The sequence below is a fragment of the Monopterus albus genome, unplaced genomic scaffold, assembly GCF_001952655.1.
Source record: "Monopterus albus unplaced genomic scaffold, M_albus_1.0 scaffold3.1, whole genome shotgun sequence".
Taxonomy (NCBI): Eukaryota; Metazoa; Chordata; class Actinopteri; order Synbranchiformes; family Synbranchidae; genus Monopterus; species Monopterus albus.
Window position 1 is genome coordinate 1,347,019 of NW_018127883.1, and position 16,351 is coordinate 1,363,369.

At 40.5% G+C, this 16,351-nt stretch overlaps 1 protein-coding gene across 6 annotated transcripts in view; it reads left to right on the forward strand.

The window, feature by feature from the left end:
- Positions 1-3,120: 3,120 nt before the first annotated feature.
- Positions 3,121-16,351, forward strand: part of ctbp2a (C-terminal binding protein 2a) — a 55,676-nt gene continuing 42,445 nt past the window's right edge. For 3 of the 6 annotated variants that reach the window (XM_020599198.1, XM_020599190.1, XM_020599243.1), the window contains exon 1: positions 3,121-3,410. The gene's annotated coding sequence lies outside the window, so the exon portion shown is untranslated. The other 3 variants (XM_020599207.1, XM_020599216.1, XM_020599233.1) reach the window with 2 other exon arrangements.

The following is a 16,351-nucleotide window of genomic DNA, read 5'->3' on the forward strand; positions in this document are numbered from 1 at the left end:
ACACCAAGTCTAATTAACTGTTTGCACACATATTCTCTAGTCACAGAGGTAAATCTGTTCTCATTTGTTTTATGTTGGAGGCGTATACTGTATATAAGACCATGAAGGTATCCCAGTGTCATTTAAAGGCCTTTCTCAGGATGGAATATAATCAGACTTGAGTGTGATCAGAACGGTATTGTGTGGCTTTGTTTGAATCATATTGTGCCATCTCAAAAGTCTTGTTAATAGACCGTCTGCTGCTGAACTATATGCACACTTAGTGGAGGAGGTACATACAGTACAATGGTGCACTCTTACCAATGTGACATCATTAGTAAATGTAAATTATAGTCCCATGAGCTGCTCATTACAGTACCCTAAAAGTAGAGTGTCATAAGTTGTTAAATACTCGATTTAACATCATCTCCACTTTGTAGTTGCTGACAAAGGTACGTGTTCTGGCAGTGGTGATGATGTTATATTAGTTGCACTGCCCTTTCTCAAGAAGAAGGAAAGCTATGAAAGGATGTGAGATATTAAAATCATAGGTGATGCCACTAGAGGTCGATGGGTTATCCACAGTGTTTCACACAAGGCTATTCTGAAGAGTAGCAGATTATTCAATGGAATAATTGATGGATGAATGGATAGACTGAATGGAAAAAAGTTATTTGATAGTAAGAGAGTGTAAAGCGACTGAGACTGTGAAGTGTTATAGTAAGCATGCAGGACCAAATAAGAGGAAACACAATGTGAGCATGAGAGACAGATTCAAGGTTGTAGTGAAATATTTATTCAAATGAGGTAAAGAGCGAAGCAGTATAAGAATAACCAGTCTTTAAAGATTAACATAACGCTTGGAGGTGTTATTGTATCTCTGTAACCAAGTCAAGACTACAGCAGGTGCAGAACAGCTCTCCCTCTCTGTGAGTTACTGCATTAAGTCCCTCAAATTTACTAGCGCAATCATGAGCCTCCCGTTCACTCTCTGGAGTAGAAGAATCGCTTTGCATTTTAAAAAGGTCAAACACTCAGATCTCTGCCAGGAGGAATTGAGGGAAGAAATAATGTCTCTCTGCAGAAATATGCAGTCGCACACTGCTGATCCTCTCAAATACCCACTGTACAGTGAACAGATGAGGGCTGTGTGTGTGTGTTAACTGTCATCTTCTAACAACTACTGTATAAACAAAAGCAAATCATAATAATGTGGTGAACATTTTAATAATCTACAAAACTGTATTGATTTAGTCAAACCAGATGCTTATGATAGTGGCTGGAGCGTATAATAAAAAAAAGTGGAACAAACTGCAAAGTATTACATTATGTCTGTTTCTAATCAGTATCATTTTTTTTACTTTTAAAATGTGCAGAGCCAAAATAAACAGAACAAATGGTATTGTTATAATTAACAAACAGTGTTTGTTGGATTAAATCTGTAACAATAAAGCAGATTTAATCAACTCGAGAAAGGTGGAAAATAACGCAAAAAAGGGAATAACTGCCCCACATGGCTAATGAATTGAGGACACCAGAATATATGTATGTTACATACTTCATTATACATGTCATTTTGCAATAATGAACAATGTCAGTCACAGTTTGATTGAATTTATATGGTCTATGTTTTTGCTGTCTTATGTATTTACTTACAGATAAAACCTCAGCAACAACTGACTGTCTCTTCCTTGTCCTGTCACCCATCCCCTTCACTGCCTTTGCAAACATATGCTTCTTTTGGTGTCCCCTGTTGGTTGGTGTTGGTCTTTGAAGTGTTTGGGTTCATGCCCGGTAGCTACATTGTGCTGGAGACAAAATGACCATAGGAAAAGATGCTCCAAGGACAGAGCCAGGAGCCCCCAGGCCTGGGACCACACACACACACAGGGTAGATGGTACAGAAGCTGGAGGAAGATGCAGAATAGAAGGTATGTAAATGATTTAACTCTTGCTTGCAGTGATTTTCTTTGTCTTTGTGGAAAGTGCCATTCAAATGCTGCAACACTGGAAGAGTTGAGAAACTGTGCAGAGAGTGAAGCAACCGGGAAATCCAAAGACACTCTCAGCCATCTGTGCTGTGTAATATGGACGGCACTGCTGTGTGAATGAATGGAGGGTCCACAACAGCTGTGACTGAAACTAAAAAGGAGAGAGCATAGATTCCATGTTTTAAGAATGACATCAAGGCACAGCTGCAGTTGCTGCTATCTGCACCTGTGGGATGAAGAGGAAGGATGGACCCAGTACTCGTATAGCTGACGGCTTAATCTATTGTTCCATTGGTCTATACAAGACAAACTATTACAGTTGGTAGGATTTTAGACATAAAAGTTTAGCTTTGAAAATACACTTCACAAAAACAACACAATATACCTCAAATTAAAAATGTAATGTTAATAACGGTAGCAAACGGATTACCCAGTCGTGTGGTTTTAACATAGAGCAACATTAAATCTAATCATATCAGCCACTCTCAAGCAAAAAAATACCAAAAATTCTCTGGTTTCATTCTTTCAAACTATATCACCTTGGTCTAAGTAACTGTAAATAGCATTTATTCACAATTTTTGTTTTTATATAGACAAAGCAATTAATCAGCTAACAGGTCATTAAAATATTGTTAGTTTCAGCCCTACACACTACAAGTCAAAGTGTTTGAAATAGCTTTTATAGGAGTTTACACACTAACAATCCCCAAATTGAAGAACAAAAATAGTTTTACAGAACACATGAATTCAGTGTCCTCAGCTAGACCTAGGCTCCAGGAACACTTTCAGATATGGGTATATATATGAGTACTGTGTTAAAATAAACTTAAAATCTCAACCTATCCTTTAAGATTTTTGCTAAAATAAATATTTTGGAAACGGGATTACCCAAGATTTACTACTGCAGAAGGAAAAAAAGAAGAACAGACCTAACAGTCTAGTTAAAAACGACAGATATCACAGCCACAAATCGCCTTCTCGAAAATTCCCACTGCCCCATTTCCATCAACTGCAAGAAGTGTCTCTCATCTGGTGTGTGTGTGTGTGTGTGTGTGTGAGTGTGTGAGAGAGAGAAGTGGGCAAAGGCTCCGCCTCACTCAAAAAGCGAAAGAAAAAAAGGAAAAGCAAACTGATACACACCTCTCAATTCTGGCAGGAGGAAAAGAATAGGAGTGTTTATGAAGCGTGTAAATAAACAGCAGGATAACCAGCCACACCGAGAGCCGAGGCTACTTCCCCCCCGTAAAAACCGACACCAGGCACCGTTTGGCAGCGCCGCAGATTGTCCCGTTGCGTTCAGGATTAAGTTTTTTATGCCTTCTAAAGGTGGATCATTATCTAAATCCGAGATAACAAGCGAATTTGAAATGCGTAGCCTGCGATGCCGTTTCTGGAGCCCCCAAAGCCGACGGTTGAACTCTCACTAAACATCCAACTGAGGTAGGATTCAAGATTATTGCAAAGGTGGTGTTTTATTTCAGTGCGTGCTCCACCGAGGTGTGTAGTTTTGAGAGCAATAGGCTACTCGCATCGCTGTCCATGTGTTCCTGCGCCATCAGCGAGGAGGGACAAGGGAGGGTGGGTGCAGACATTAGCCGATACTCCACTTCATAACGACGTGGGAACGGGCTTTACTCAATTCTTAATGAGCCCCGCAATTGTAAGACAACGGTGAGCATACTGAAGATCCAATTAAGATCAATTAGGGTTTTCTTTTTTTTTTTTTTTTGGAAATAGAAACATTTATTAATGTTGACATATAAAGAGTTTGATCAAAAGTTTGGTACAAGTGTGTTTTGTGGAGTTGCACCATTTTTTTTTTTTGTTTGTATATGTATAACCAAAGAAATCCAGTTGGAGCTTCTCATCTGTAGCCTGCTAGTTAATGAGCGCTTAATTAGTGACCCAATCAGGGGCACCTGCACGTTTTGAAACGGGAGGATAATCCTTCCATGTCTCTGTTGTGACAGGCAGAGGAGACACTGGTCCTCAAAAGGGAACTCTCTCCACTCTCTCCCTTTTCCTTTTTGCTCCAGTAGAAGAAAGCTTCAAGTGGAGGAGGAGGAGGAGGGTGGCTCTATTGTCTGGCCAGTGAAGGGGTGGGGATTGAGGCTGTATGCAGATGTGGTGCTGGCAAACGGACATCTGCTCCCCCCCACCCACCCCACTCTGTGAGCATTGTCACAACAGGCAGCCAAACTTAGGAGAGCCTGCCTGCAGAGAAAAGGCCTTTGTTAGTGATATGCAGGCCATGGCCCCAATCCTCAAGAGCCAAATGTTTGTATTTGTTTATTAGAACAGCTGATCATCTCAGGCAGGCTGCTTTGAGTCAGAGATTGTACAAGTGTACTTGCCACAAAATAGATGCAACAGATAGTTATTCTTATTAGTTTGACACTGCTTCCTGGGATTTTCTTTCCCCCTGCTCCTTTAGTCCCACCTGCAGCACCGCCCTCCCTGTTCGCCTCTCGCTATCCCTCCGTTTATCTGCTGCCTTCAACTCTGCTGGGGGTTGAACTTCCTCTCACGTCTTTGTGGCCTGCGTGTTCAGATATGAAAGCTGGCCTCCCAAGGCAAACACATCACAGGCAGCATCACAATGTACATGGCAGCTCCTATCAGGCCTCTTGATTTATCGCTGAGGAGGAACATGCCAAGAAAATGCAAATCTAAATCTGTACTATTTATCATGTACTCTGCTTGTGCTTGATGCTAGCTCTCAGTGTTGTGGCATGTGTGTGAGTGTGTGTTTGTTTTGGAAATCAGGAGTCTCATTTGCCTCAACAGATATTCCCATGTGACTGGTGGAGTCACTGTATTGTGATTATGAACATGAATTGTGCTTGCACAGAGCCCTGTTGTACACGGCTGATCTGCTGTACAACATGCTTGTGTAGGGACTCATTTGTGTGTTTCTGCCGTACTATAACTGGCTGGATAGTGGAGAGGCGAGCTGGGGAGCCAGTGCACCGAAGCAGGGAGAGATGATGGGTTTTGAAATCACAGGTGCTGTCTCTCACTTTGCTCACCAGCCGTTCATTTGGCACGTGGCTTTCTTTGGACAGAGAATACGTGTTATGTTTATTCTGTGAGCCTGTTCTCTTGCATTGCTGCCGTGTCCTTTATGATACGATTTTCAGGAGGATGAACAAGAAGGAACAGAAAGAATATTTGAATCATGCATTGACTGCCTGTTTTGAAGCCACAGAAACAAAGCAATTACAATTGGTTAATCATATTCTCACAGCCTAATACTCCATTTAACTCAGTAATTTGGACGCTGCAGAAATAGCTCTTGTGAACTCTTCTGAGAATTCCCATAATGGCCAGGCCACGAACAGTTTCTAAAAGTTCCCACAGGAGTTGGTTTGAGAGGATTTTACTGTCATGTAATTGTGCTATGCATTGTGGAGAGGAGGTAATGGGTGTGAAATTACTTGTGCCATCTGCAAAGGGCCAAAAACGTACAGTCTGATTTCACTCAAACATAGCACTTTGTAAAATCATACAGCATGGAGGATTTAGGCTTTATTCTGCAAGTCTTGCCATGTGGTGGCAATTAATCTTCTAATTCTTAGTTTTTGCTTCTCTCTTTTTTGACTTTTGTTTTAAGAAGCTGCTCATTCATCTCTAGCTAAGTGCACAGTTTATCTAGTTCTATTGTCTCATGTAGGAGAAGCATTGTTCTCTGTTTTAACAAGTCTTGCTTGAATGTCTGTTGCACAAATCTTTAGACATCTCAAAACTACATTCTCATGTTGCATTAAGACTATGGTGAAAAGAGAAATTGTGCGAACAGTTGTACTTTAATTATTCTTTGAGCAACTGTTGGATCTCATGCTGGCTGGTAGTTTGTCTCAAAGGACATAGATTTTAAAATACACTGTGTGTTTAGTGTAATTGGTGCACCCTCTGAATTTTAAGCACCTGTTTCTCACTTGTAACAGTTTAGTTTGTGGTTGTGAAGGAGTTTTGGGAGAAGTGGACTGTGCCAGGCAGCAGCAGATCTCTTCCCTGATGAGGCCTGTTTACCCAGTGTGCTTAAAAGATACTGAGCCTCTCTGTGGTTGTGTGTGTGTGTGTGTGTGGGTGCTTGCTTGCTCTCTCGTCTGCTGCTGATATCTTACAGTATGAAGAAAAAGATGCATCCTCAGTTGTCTTGCCCTTAAGTGCAGCTGAAGTCGTCTTTTCTCCTCTCGCAACTGTTCTTCCTGTAGCTCGCTCCTGCCACATTGACATTCTGCAAGCTTGTTTGGAAGCTTTGCCAATTCAAATTAATGTATTAAATCGTTACTCCCAGTTCAGCTGACATAGTGGCCAGAAAAGGAAAAAAAAAAAGTGTTCACCACTGTTTTATTTGAAGGTCTTTAACTGAGACAGTCAAACATAAAATTACACGATCACATTTGCTCATTATTGACAAATCTTGAATATAAAATCCAAAGCGATTAACTGAACAAGTCGCATTAGTTACTTGTGTTCGATTGTTCTTGTGTATTGTTTGAGCTCTGCTGCATCATTTCCCTGCTTATCCTGTCTCTGAGTGTTTACATGTAATTATATATAAAAACCTCCAAGAGCATAAGGTGATGTCTTCAGATTGTTTGGGTTGTCTGCCTAGCATTTCAGAAGCAAAGGATAGGCACTTGGCAATAATATAGAAAAGGGTAAAGCATCAAAAAGCACTTTTTCTTTTCAATTCGTAAACTAGCATGTGTTTCAGGTGTTTATCAGAATTAATTAACACTATTGAATTAATTGATTAATCAACTAAATATGCCGACTTCATAATGTCTTTGTTTGGATGGAAGAGCAAAAAATAATAATTGCGCACATTTCATGAAAAAACTGTAGTTTATTTTTTTTTTTTTTGTCTGTGTTTTCACAGAAGAGATTTTAACATGTCACCGTGGGTGTAAATAATGAAATAAATGATGGCTCAATTCTGCTTAGATGAATCAGGTTCAGGCTCCTGTTGGTGGCTCACTGTCACACTCGTGATTTACCGAGTCACCTGAATAGAACAGAGCTTTAATGTTATTATCAAGACCTGTGCTAAAAGGTCTGCTATGAAAGGGCCATTTAAATGACCATAGCCTACAGTATAGTAAGTGTGGGTACAGTATGCTGTGGATGCGTAAACGAGCATTTCTCTAAATTATTAACTCATTATATGATTGCAGGAAAGCTCTTGGCAGCAGTGGGGGAACGGTGGAGGATGTTTACTGTTCCCTGTATTTATGACCATGGGAGTTTGCTCACACCACTTGGCGGACTAATAGCCTTCCACCTGGCATAAACCATCACATTGTGGAGTCTGTGCTCCTCCTTAATGACTGGCCATTTTCCTCCTAAGAAGTCCTAATCGCTCTCAAGTACAAGCATAAACATTATATCAGGCAGGAATAGATTTCGGGGGGGGGTGACTATGGATGAAGGGCCGTAGTTTGGAGATCTAATACAGATACAATAGCTTGTCTTCCCAACATGGAAAAGTGTGTATATGTGCCAGCAAACACACAAAAACCAATTTTTCTCTCCCACTTACCTCCCCTCCTTCACTTGGCATAGCTAGAGCCTTAAACACCTGCTATTGACTTTCATGCAAACCACAGAGGATTAGGAATGAATAGTGGCACCATCTTCCAACTATGTGTGCATGTACATGTGTGCTCGCGTTTGTGTCTGCGTGTCACTTTTGCAGGAACTAGCAGAGACAAAGCACCATCTGCACGCAGCAGGCTGTCCTGACTGCCTGCTCCACTTGCTGGGGCAGAGAAGAAGCTTTCTGTGCGCATTGTTATGAAACCAACTTGGCTGCTGTTGCTGCTATGCTGGTTGTTAATGCTGACAGCTAATAATGTCCTCCTGGATGACTGTGCCTTGCTGGAGCCAGAGAGAAGAGACAGAGACTAATGAAGAGAGTCAAGGAGTGAAGGAGGGAGAAAGACAGTAACAGAGAGGGAGATACTAGTGGAGCATTCAGTTTTCTCTGTCTGAGCTGGTCAGGTTTCCTGAAAAGGATTATATACACACACACAAAGTATGGGCAAATGTATTGTGTTTTATTCTTTTTTTTTGTTGTTGTTACTTGCTCTCTCCTCTGTCAGCAAGGTGGTGGTAGGAAGAGGAGGAGGAGGAGGAGGAGGAGGAGGAGGAAGGGTTCCATTGTGTCTCAGCAGAGCCCCTATTCCAGTCCAGCTGACATAGACTTGTGTCAGGAGGATCCATCCTGCTGATGTTAGGCAAGCTGTAAACGGAAAGAGATGTCTAAAATGCTGAAGTGGGCCCTGGCCAGCAGAGAGATGGCTCTGTTTATCTGCCATTCTGCTGAGCACCACTTCACAGTGAAAACTTTTCTCCCTGAATTTGCTGACAGAGAAAAAGGGGAAAAAAAACAGTTTGAGTTGGGAGTTTTTAGAGTCACTTGTGTGCACACAGAGCTTTGGCCATTGTGGATCTGTGACATTGACATTTGGACATGGAGAGGAAGAGAAAAGAGATAAGTTAACTTTTTTCCAGCTGCCTCTTACCACACAAACTCTTTTGCCACTGCTCACAATTCGCAGAGACAGCAGTCACTGAACCTACCAACCACATGAATATGCATGATGCGTCCGCTTTTCTTCTTTGCCCCCTGAGCTGTATTTTTTTTTTTCACCTAGAGACCTGTCGTGTTGTGTTTGATTGGCCCTGACATTTGAAAAGGTCCTTGAATTAAAAAAAAAAAAGTTGTTTATGACAACTGGAGAACTCTCCTTGCAGCAGAGTAAAAATGGCATTTTGAAAGGAACATAGCTCTTGCATATTTAAATGCTAATGGGTCTGTGAATGCGCCGGCTATTAGGATGTTTCAGTCTGGAGTACTACAGTATGTACACTTTCAGTATGCACTCACACTGCCTGAATGCTACTTCTAATAGCTGTTGAAGGTACATCAGCTCATTTTATTAACTAATCATATCGAGTCTGAAGTTTATATATAAATGGTTACTTACTTTACTTATGGCAGCATGCAGTAGCACGAAGAATAATAATAATATTCCTAGAAAAAAACCCTCAGGGAAGTTTATTTTTGAAATTCTGGCATCCGTGGCGTATTATCACAATAGTTATGATGCAGATAAAGTTTAACAGCTTGTTTTACAAGTTTGCTGATGCTGTGTGGCAGAGTATGGCAGCTAATCTTTGAGGGGGGCCCTTCGGCTCTGGCTGGGCAGCCCTGAGGCGTCGGGCTCGGTTTATTAGGAGCCGTTGTGTTTGCGGCAGCCATGAGTACCGTGGATCTCCCTGAACTTTGACCTGCTTGTGGAGTATTTGATCTCATAGTCCTGCTTCCTGTCTAGGTTTTACATTCTGTGGACACAGGACAATTGATGTTGTCATTAGATAAGACTTTGTATTGAGTTTGAACCTTCAACATTTTACTTAAAACATAGATGCGGTACGTTCTGTGTAAAAGTATTACTGTTATTGATGTTATTTATGCCATTTTAGCCCTTTATTGATAGTTGTAGTGTGATTGCTTGTTTTGTTCGTGCATGACCACAGGACATAATGGTTTAAGGAGGTGGGATTTGTCAAAGGTCCTGGTAGATTTCTAATTCTTATGATGTCACAATTGGATGATATGACTAGATCACAGAGGAAAGTTCATCCAGATGTCCTGCAAAAAAATTCATTCAAGACACTTGGTGGTATAGTGACAACTTGTACATCTTGTTTATATTCTACTTGATCTAGTGAGCTACCTGCTAACATGATGACAAACCAGGATCATGCTAATGCCGGTCAGTCACAGTGGCTGTGCTTCCTCATGGGCTCTTTACTCCTACTTGGCATTTTGTTAATAGTATTGTATGTAATTTCATTCAATAAAGGGTTATTTAAGGGGAATAAAAGCTCTCTGAGATTTTTAGACCAGTCTTGTGTGACAGCAAGTTCACACAGTTTGAATCTCGTCTCATCACTATGTGCAAACCATTCGATTTTTGCTGAACAAATACAGTTGTTATGGTAATTACATTGAGATTAAGTAATATCTATGTATTTATTTGCTGTTAAATGTTGCTGTTTCTAATTCAGATATTACCTGGCCCTTGGGCCATTAGGATAATTCAGCCTTTATTTTTTTTAATGCTGTAAGTTTATCCTGATAAAAAGTGTTGACATACCACACTACCATGCATCCATTTGCTTGCATAAAAGAGAGTATAACAGTGCTGCACCCATCAAACTGAGGTGTGAAGTGAAGGTTTATGACATGATTTATGACACCCAAAATACACAAGCTATATCTTCAGAGTGGTACCACATGTATTTCCTTATTTCTGTGGGATAAAGTATATAACTCAAAGTTTTTAGTTAAAAACTTTAGGGAAATTTAAGTGTTTACATGTTTATAAAGAAACTAATCTACTAAATCATGTCATGACATGTGCAGCACTCTTATGGTCTCTCATAAATACTGGCAGGAGTCCATGAAACTGTTTGACTGGTAAACAACACTGTTAGGTGAGAGACTACACTTCTCCTTGATTTAATTGTGCAGTGGACATCAGCATCAGGACACACACTTACACAGTGTCACACAAAAGCAGTTAGTGTATCTACCTGTTGCTCTATTGAGAATTAAACTGGGTGAGCTGTGTAGATTTTCATCACTCATTTGGGGTGAAAAATCACATATTGTCTCCTGCTGCTGTTGTTGAAGTGTTGAAGAAGCGAGCTGTGGAGCTGAGTGATGGAATCGTATCATTTCAGCTATCTCCTTTATGTACCGTATATGGACGTTACTTGTGTTTGGTGAGCCCGAGGCCAGCTCTTAGATTCTTTGCTGCTGAGAAGCTCAGTGGGATGGTTGGCTTTTTAACTCATCAGCTCGTTCATACAAAGACATGTTTGATTTTCGCCCGTATAGAGATGTTTGATTCCTGATCCTGAACAAAAAGGATTTACTGAGGGTTAATGTTTCACTGAGCTCAAGAGGAGCCGCAGACTCTCAGTCCCTCCCACTCAGTCCTCTGTGACTACCCCCCTTGAGACTCTGTGTGAGGTTAGACATAGGTGTTCCTGGGGTTTCCAGACACACTATTTGAAGGCATTGCACATTTATATGGTGAAAAGTTTCAACCTCCCTTTTATTCTTTATGTTACATATTTGACATACTGTATTATATATGGCATTCCCTGATGAGGGTTTTATTCCTGGACTAAAAGTGCCTGTGGCTTTTTGTTTATCTACAGTAGCTTCGGACATCTTTGACCTTGTGAACATTTTACCAGCGATGGAATAGGGGAGAGCATCAGTAACAGAGCTACAGTTCATAAGTATTAATTTGTCGGAGATTTTTTTTTTTTTATGGTGCATGATGTCTATGTTTTACCTACAGCCTCACTGAAATTTCTGTTTAAAAAAGTAGCACAGATAAATTTGAAAATGAAGAATAGAAGAAGAAGAGCCTTTTTTTTTATTGCTGTTGTGAAATTGGTGTACTAAGAAAAATACCATATGAATTTTCTGCACCAGTCACTTTATGTTGGTATTTTTAATGGTTCACATTTTTATTTGTTTTAAAACATTTTTTTCTTGTTCCTGTGGGGTTTGTTTTATGTGGTAATCTTGTCCAGAATGTGCCATGAGAAAAGCCTTTTCATTTCACTGTACACAGCAAGCTGAAATGATGATAAACTTGAATGGAGGTTATATGTTTTCGGGTCTTTTCAGCCTTAGGGGAAGTTTGAACTGCTGACATATTTCAAATAACTCACAGAACACAGCTTTTGTTCCACTTTTTCCTCACTTGTCCATGTTTTTTTCTTGGATAAACCTCATCACTGACCTTTCTCTTCTATCCTTTTTTCCCCTATTGCTAAGCTCACGTTCCTCTGAATATCACTTGTGCCTCCTAATCTGTCTGTGCCCTTGTCTTTTATTATTATTTTTTTCATCGGTTTCATGTCTGTGTACTCTTGCTTACAGGTGGCTGAGGGGTATTTTGGCGCTTCTTTGCTGGCTGCCTGTGTTTCTTCTCTTTGGTACCTATTGAATACCAGCTGGTATCCTTGGCCAGGGAAGTAGGCCAGAGTAATAAACCTGACTGGTACAAGCGAACATATATATAAGCTCAGCCAAACACACACGTGCATGCAGTTATAAATTGGCCTTACTTTAACTGAACTATTAATTCAAACACGGAGACTATTCATTAGAGGTGGGCTGGAGTGACAACCTGCTGTCATTGAAAAGAGATCTTTTCAGGTTGCACTGACACAAAATGTTCTGTGCATCGCATAGCTAAAATGATAAAGCCTCATAAACTAACACCGCTTCATGTACTGGTTTGCTATGTGGCTCCTTATGTGCTATCTCGTGTCTCATTCCCCATCCTTGAGCCTTTCATGCTGGGCAGAGCTTCTCAGCTGTCCCTCCCTTGTGGCTGGATGCCGCCAGACACCTACCTTGGCCCCAGTTCCCAGCTGATACATCTGTGTTTTTTGATGTCTGTCTGTCTGTGTGTGTGGGCAGCAGTGTTCAGCGGTGTTCTCACAACCCATCTGAGACAGACAGATGGAATTACTTCACACAGAGACAGAAAGGCAGGATTCAGGAAGCTGGGGTGTGTTTAACTGACGCTGCTGTGGTTGGTGTTAATCTAGGTCAGTGGCTGTTTAGCTCACAGGGAGGCAAACTCTGGGGCAAGATTGGCCTTTCCTTCACCCGATTTACTCAGCTACCTTACCGTCTGCTTACCTTATTTTTAGTTTGCTATTAAAGAGCCCAACAAGCTGTGCAGTGTTGGGCAGATTACTACTGTACCTGGCTCAGCTGGACTTTTGCAATCAGAGCACAGTAGCTCTTCCTAGTAGCTCAGGAGTCTCGCACCACTGAAGCCCTGGACCTTGATAAAACACTCCAAGATGTCCAGCTCACAGCCTAGTTAAATGAAAAGGTTTTGTTTTCTTCTAATAATAGTTACCTGTTTAAGAAATGTCTGCTAGTAGACAGCTGAATTTGAATTTATAGCTGAGAAAGCCGTGAAAGTATAGCATGAAATTTGTAGTTTCCTTATTCTTTTGTCAAATACTTCCTGATCAGTCATAACTTTTTAACATGTGTGTTTTAGAGAAACACATTTATATTCTTCAAACTGGAAAAAAAAAACCCAACTTGGTATCCGTTCTTAAACTCAGTTCACACTAGTACTGACTAATTTGGAAATGTGCTTCTGGCACTGCTGACATTATTATGTACATTCAAGACAGTTTTAGACTAAACAGACTGCAAACCATAGGAATCCTTAGGGGTTTTTCCATAAGGGGAACCTACCGATATGTGTAGTGCCGTGTAACATTCTTCACGGGTTCTGCGTTTGTTTCCAGTACAGTACGCCTGCTTTGGAGGTTAGAGCCGGGGGCAAAATTTAAGCCTCCTTCCTTCTTTAAACAGAGAGAAAATACAGTGGAAAAACAAAGTAGGACGGTCTGCATCGACGCCAGAGGCTATGGTTGGTGACGGTTAAGGGAAGTACGAGGTGTACTGCTCTTTAGGTTCCGATAGTGGAAACGCAGCGCTTGTAACAAATGACTTGATTAGGCCTGAACCAGTAAACCTGCCTAAAATGGAAAAAAAAAGACCTTCTTTGAAATGCTGCTTAATGTTTGTGTAAGCTACAGAGCAGAACATGTCTGAACATCCAAGAAGTTCTCTCAGTAAGAATTGAGTTCCAGCCTTTGTTGTAAATCTAACATGTTGAAAGTCTTTTTTTTTTTCTGAAAAAGTGAAAATTAGTTTAATAATCCATTATTGCATTACACAAATATTATTAGCTGTAAAAATTAATTGCGCAGTGAAAAACATACTGAAACAAATGGTTCTCTTGACACATGTTTACACCAAAAGATTAAATTGGATGTTTCAGTAGCCTGATGCATTAGGGGCACTTCATACGAACAAGGGATCAAGAAGCTCTCATGGTGATGATCACATTTCTGTATCATGATTTACCCTCCTTTAAATAGGAGTGTTTGCACTCACATCGTGAACACATCTCTACAGCTAATTTGCAGTTTAATTGCTTTTATAGTTGTTGCATATGCATCAGGTGCTCAGTAGTTAATTGGCAGGAAGAGATAGATCATCAAGTTCAACAATTATAACAGGGACTTGTTAACCTCCACACAAAAATGTGCAGTGTATCTAATTAGACCGAACCTATTCTGAGGGAAATGATTTACAACTGTGTACTACGTGCAGACTAAATTTTCTCAGTGATGTTGAACCTGATGAGTAGTATTCAAATAAACTGGTGACAGTGATTGTGAAAAGCAGGAATTTGTGGTTATCTGTTCTCATTCTCCTCATGTGTTTGCTATCATGAGCCTTCATTTTGCTCTTTAGACCCACAAGCAGTTGTTTTTATAATCTCTCCTCATTATACATGGCCTGCATGTCTTTGAAAATGTTAAATTTACTCCTGATAAGGGACTCTGGCGTCTCTCTTTTTTTTGAAGGAAGAATTTGAAGGTCCATATCCCTGATGCATAGTAATTTCATAGCCCTAAAATATAATAGCTTTTTTTTGTTGCTCTTTCCTTTGGCTTTCTGTCATGTTACAGTTAAATGGCTTCAAGCATTCACTGTGGAGAGGTGTAAGAAATCAGTGAGCATAAGTTTAGATATTTTGAGTAAATTGAGTTAAATAGGGCAGCTGTGGCTCAGGAGGTAGAGGTCGTCCCCTAACCGGAAGGTCAGAGGTTGGATTCCCATTCTCCTCAGTCCACATGTCAAAGTTTTCTTGGGCAAAACACTGAACCCCAAGTTGTTCCTGATGACCAGAACAGGGACAGTGGTGCCACTGGTGTGTGTGTGTGTGTGTGTGTGGGAGTTGGTTCTGCCGATGGCTGCCTCAGTTCTGTACCGGAGACAAATTCCTTGTGTGTGTAACATACTTGGCCAATAAAAGTGATTATCATTATCAAATTGTTAAAACTTGTGCAAAATAATAGACACCTTGCCTGTTTGTTGTTTTTTTTTTTTTTTTTGCACTGGTCTTGTGATAATGAGCTGTTAGCTGAGGAATGGAGAGATGATAAAGAGCTGAGAAAGACAAGGTGAGATGGCAAATATACCAGCTGATCACAATTTCACACAGACTGCAGAGTACAATGTGTCACTGTTAGACTTATGAACAAAAGTTGGTACACACATGATCTTTGGCTTGTGCTGGCTGAGACGTTATTTACCCTTTGGGGAAAGTCTGGTCACTGAACTCAGAGACTTTGTGTTTATCTTCTCTGTGAAGAAATAAAAGATTATGAGCATATTCAGATGAGTTCTCTGCAATTCACCCTCATTTTATAAATAATGATGTCGTAGTAGAAACAAAACAACACAAATATCTTGTAATTAATTGATTAATCTGCCAATTATCTTATTGATAAATTGATCAGTCATTTGGTCAGAAATCGTCTTGCGCTGTCCAGTCAGTCATTCAGAATGCAAACATATTACATTATAAAGATGCTGAAACATGACAACGTATCAGTTAACAAAGTTAGTGTACATCCTGCTCAGCAATGAGCATCATACAGTGTCCTTAACTTGCTCAATTATCATGTCTAGCACTCATCACCAGAGGGTTTGGTCTCATCCAGAAGTCCCATGTTGGTTCAGTTCTTACAAGTGTATTGTTGATACATGTAAGGTTAGTGTGTTTGTTGCTTGGCTCTCACTACAGGCCAGAGAAAACTGTCTCAGATCATTTTTGATATGTTGAATGTCAACAGGAAAGTGCAAAAGACAGATTTATTACCACAAAAAACATATTGGACATAGCCTAGTACTTGTGCGTGTGTGTGTGTTTACTGTACATCCATGTGTGCTTTGTGAGTTGAGATGTGGCTTAGTATCAGATAACAGTGCAGTATTTAGAGTTTTGTTTTATTCAAATGTGAACTTTGTATTGGTCTAGTCTCCTAAATATTCAGCACGCTGTGCTGGAAAAAATAAATTGCCAATTATTTCAGTGTACAGTACATTGTATGCCAGGCTTTGTTTTTAGTTCATTAGATGAAAGGAGCTGGAGAGAGTGGGAATGCAGGCTATGCCAAAAGCCTTAGTGGGTTAGGCCAACAGGCTGCTGTGCACAATAATGTCACCATTATGCGTTTCCTGGGAGACTTAAACGAATAGGCATTATTGCAAAATTGCGCATTAGCCCAAGTCAGCAGTTAGTACAGCTGCAGTCTCATTTCATTTAGAGTTGAGAGGAGAGAAAGATGGAGTGAATGTAAGAGGAGGCGGGAGGAAGAGGGAAGGATGGGAAAATGGTCCAGAGAAAAAGCGATGTGAAGGAGAAATGGGGAATGAAAAGGATGCT